At 35.6% G+C, this 4,668-nt stretch overlaps 1 long non-coding RNA gene across 1 annotated transcript; it reads left to right on the forward strand.

Annotated features, from left to right (window-relative positions):
- Nucleotides 1-1,034: 1,034 nt before the first annotated feature.
- Nucleotides 1,035-4,326, forward strand: LOC137734666 (uncharacterized). Its single transcript, XR_011068571.1, has 2 exons — nt 1,035-1,515; nt 1,647-4,326. It is a non-coding gene; the product is annotated as an uncharacterized lncRNA (long non-coding RNA).
- Nucleotides 4,327-4,668: the final 342 nt, after the last annotated feature.

Consider the following 4,668-nt stretch of genomic DNA (forward strand, 5'->3'; position numbering starts at 1 on the left):
CACTATTCACTACCCTTAATATCATGTTTGATGACGCAATCGAACCCTCCTGCCCTAAATCAAATGGTGAGTGTTTTTTTTTTCCTCACTTTTTGTGGTACTAATTCTCATGCTCCATGCTGTACGAGGAGGCTCATCTGCCAAATCCGACGGTGGATATCATATCATATCACTTTCATCCATCAAATCCAACCTAATAAATTGACCAAAATAAAAACCTATAAACATGTTTTTTTTTCTTTAATTCATTTGTGACTATGCAATTTATATTACAATTTATTAGTATATTATATTTTTACTATGTAAATAAGAAATTTTAGGCCTCATCAATTGACAGATTTATCACAGGATCAACTTCGTTACTTGACTCCGGACGAAAAAGGTTCTAAAGAGTGCCTCCGATGACCCCTTGGTTGTTGGGGTAGTAACCAATTCCATAAAGTGTTTGACAAAATGTTTCAGTGAGACTCAACAACACTCGTCAGCACTTTGGTGTGTATTGTTAACATTTATCGACAAACTCGCTCGAAAGTTATCAACTTCTATCAACATATGCTCAACATGGCTATGCATATATATCACTTCAGCTCATCAACTGTTTGATAAAATGGCACACTAAAAAATTTACATGTTGTTTCCGCCTAAAAAATTTAGCACACTAACCCTCTATTTCTCCAATAACCCTTCTTTTATGACAAGTTTGTTATCAAATTATTATCTGACTTTTTATATTACTTAACCTTAACATAACGTATCATTTTATCGAAAATTTGGAAAAACAATTAAATAAAATTTATGACTGTGGCTAGACACAGTAAAAGAAGAGAGAGAGAGAGAGGAGAGATGGTGCATGGGGTCGTGGGGTCGTGGTCATTTCTGGAAGTGAGAGATGAGAACCCAGCTGGTAGGGAGTCTGCACCTATGTTTTTGTCTTTTTTAGAAGGCATTTATTATTCTACATATTATAAGGTTTTTTGTTCATATATATATTTATAAGTCACCCCCTCCCACCCCATGCCATACTAACCATACCATATCATCATTCTCTACATTCTCATCATCATTATCATCCTTCATCTCTCTCTCTCTCTCCTCTCTCCTTCTCTCTCTGAACCCCCTTGAAGATAGGCGATGCTCTTGGGGGGCAAAGAGATAAAAGAGATCAGAGAAACAAACACACACATACATAAAAAGAGATACACTCATTCATGGATAAATTATTGTAGCTAGGGTTTCGAAGATGTTGAAGGAGAAGAGGAGCTTTAGCTTTTGAGGGGAATGTTGTCTGGCTCGAGGACACTTTCCTTGATCTATAATCTCTGGATCAACAACCGTTATATACCTATACATATATCTATATATGTGTATGTGTTTGTATATGTTGTGTGTATCATCTGCATACATAGATGATCAGGTTAAGTAGTGTCGTCGGACCAGGCTTCATTCCCCCCAATTCATGGCTTCCGATCCATACGGAGACCTTTTTTCCAGGGCAGATGGGTTCTTCATCTGAAGGTTTGATTTCTATTTTGTTTTTAATTATTTTTATTTTTATCGATTTGCTATTTTGGGTTTTTTTTTTTTAACTCAGTTTAGAATTCTGGGTTTTTGTCTTTAGAACAATTAAGGTTGTTCGTTATGTGCAGATTGGTGTAATGAGGCGTATCTTGACTACTTTTGTTTTTCATCGACTTTGCATAAAAGGTTTGATGATTGCTGGATCTCCTTTTCATTTATTTTTGTTCTTGTTTGAATCATCATGCTGTGATGATTGTAGCCTAATGATGCCTTCCAGTATCTGATCTGTCTGCTTCTGCCATTTTTTCAGATCTGCCCCCCTTTTTATTATTTTTGTTCATTAAAAAAAAAAAAACTTTGGTAGACATTCCCTCCTCTCTTTCACGTTATAATTCTCTCTCTTAGGGTTTCGTGGGTCTAGATTTATTAGGCTACGATATATCTAAACAAATCTTTTAGAAAATAGCAAATTAATTTTATGCTTAGGAGAACAAGCAAAAAAATGACACCCTTTCTGACACTGTTCAAATGCCTATTTTCATCTGTCAAAAATATATAAATATAAAATTAGCTTCCCTGAACACCCATCTGTTTCTGACTCTTAATCTAACGCTATTAGTCAGTAATCCTTTTGCAGTCTTGATTATAAAGTATAATAATGCATAAATAGATTAGTACTTTCCTATTTTCTCAGATCAGTCTATTATTCTCACACTTTTACCTATTAGCTTTGATAATGTTTCTGTTAGACATCTCATGTATCTTGAACTTGTTTCTTTCCAAATGTGATGAGCATATGAAAATGTAGGTTCAGCAGAAAGTACGAATACTATAACTTTGGGAAAGTGCTTGTCCAAAAGGAAATCTGTTCACTTGCCTTTTCCTTTAGATTATTTTCTTTACCAATTGACACCAATTTGAAACCCTAATATTGTTTATCTTGGAGTTACTGTGAATGTTGTGAACTTGTGTTTGTCAAAGCTTTAGTCCCCCACAATGATTTAACTCCACCTTGGTTTTTGCCCTTTATTATGGCTTTATATGACTAAACTGCGGTTGTTCAAAGAGTCAATGGAGCTTAATTAGAACCCAACCAGCGCTGAAAACTAAAGGTGAGTAGTTTGATTGTATGAACATTTCTTTTTTGTTTCAGTAATTTATATACTAGACAAGAAAAGTTGTGCAGGTATCCATGATGCTCCATCACGTTTCAAAGTATCATTAACTAATTTGATCAATTGTTTGTGAGAATTTTCTCAAGTTTAAGAATTCCCTTTGTATTCTTGAAGGGCAGCTGATTAATCCCAGATTTAAAAATGTTTTTGGTTGTAGAGGAGGATTTCAAACCCTTGCTGGATTAACCCAGTGGTTTAATGCCAGACTTAAATTGATGCGTAATCAGTCTAGTGTAATTTGTATCTCCTTTAATTACTTTCCTTCATATTTGCATCTATAATTTGCTACTTGAGAACCTCCCAAATGAATAGAGAGAATTAAAAAGTTGAATACAAGGTTCTGGAAGAAGAGTTGTCATGGCTTCTAAGAACGCACATGGTAGATGCCACTGCTCTAATGTAAAATCCAAGGAAACCTCTCTTTCTCTCTCTCTCTCTCTCTCTCTCTCTCTCTCTCTCTCTCTCATTACACACACTCAGAAAGACCATCACATTCATCTTCATATGCTTGATATTATTAATAGGGTCCTTATTAATACATGGGGTCTGCTTGTGTCCCTCCTTTTAGAATTTTACTGTTAGTTTCGCTCTCACAAAACCCTACTTGTAAGAAAAGTCAATCCATGAAAAAAGCAGCTGGTTTGGAATCAAGGAAGCAATCTCAAATGCTAGCAATCAATTACTTTTCTTGTGGCTGCAATCACAAATCTATTTCCTTGTTTTCATTGCAGGATGCTTCTCCTTTTTCGTGACCCTTCTTAGTTAGTGTTAATTTCCCCGGAAAGGGATTAAGATTAACGTATGAATGCCGACTCACTGTCACAAGAGTTCCTTTTGGGAAATTGAATCTTTTTTGACCTTTGCAAACATAAAAGTAAAGCCTTTATTATTGCTTTATTTGTGCCCAAAACTTTCCCCACACCCACAGACACAGAGAAAGAAGAAGGAGATGAGGTTGGAGTCATCAGCTGTCCTTTAGGGCGAGCTTCAATGAAAGCTTTTTGTGCATGGCCACAACTTTCGATGAATAATTGCGGTGTGATTGTTCCACTTGACCAAGACTTCTTAGGTTTTAGTTAATTCAGTAAGCTTTTGTATAGGAGTACTTTGGATTATTGTTCCTAGCTATATAGCTAGCTATTAGATCGATGTGCATGGGAAGTTTGGGCTATTGGTCCTAGCGGATGGGAACTTGTGGTGGACCTCGTATTCGTAATAGCGCCATACAAATATAGGTGCTGTGGTACTACTTACAGTTGTTCGAACTTATTAAATCCTCATTGAGTCATGAATTGGTAATAGGGTAATAATTGGAGACCACCTGTGTATCATGACATCACGTGTGTATTCTCACATGTATTGTGATGTGAAAGTTATAGAACACTCCAACTTCTCTTGAATCATAAGATCCTTTCTTCTCATATATTTCTTTGTAATTTTATACACTCACAAGGGAGTGCTAGATACTAAACTCCGAGTGCTCTCTACTTTTGTTTTTCCTACTTTAGGGTTTCAATTTATTTTATTGGAATGGCTCCGAGCATAAACAAAAATATTAAGTTTTGTGCGTCAATTACGAAGTGTTTTGAAGAGGCAAGTTAATACCTCTTATCGGGACGAGTTTTGAATGTCAGAGGCCAGTAAATTAGTTCTGAACGCTTTATGGGGCATAGATTATCAATCATAATGCTAAACTGGTTAGAGGTATTCCCTTTTACATCCATGGTCGTAGATTTGTACAAGAAAAAAAAATCTTATTTGTTAACTAGTTTGTCGGATTTCCATTATTTGGACCCTACAAGTCCAAAACTTGAGGGTCGAGCTCAAACTAAGCTTTAGGTTCAGAGAAATGCGCATCATGTTAAGTTTGGGCTTTGCAAATAACATTTTGAACTAGTAGAGAGGAATGCAATATGGCCAATAATATTTAAGAAAATAGTTCAAGTTTCTAGTATAAAACCACCATTCATAAAAA

Source organism: Pyrus communis, chromosome 5, assembly GCF_963583255.1.
Source record: "Pyrus communis chromosome 5, drPyrComm1.1, whole genome shotgun sequence".
In the NCBI taxonomy this organism is placed as follows: Eukaryota; Viridiplantae; Streptophyta; class Magnoliopsida; order Rosales; family Rosaceae; genus Pyrus; species Pyrus communis.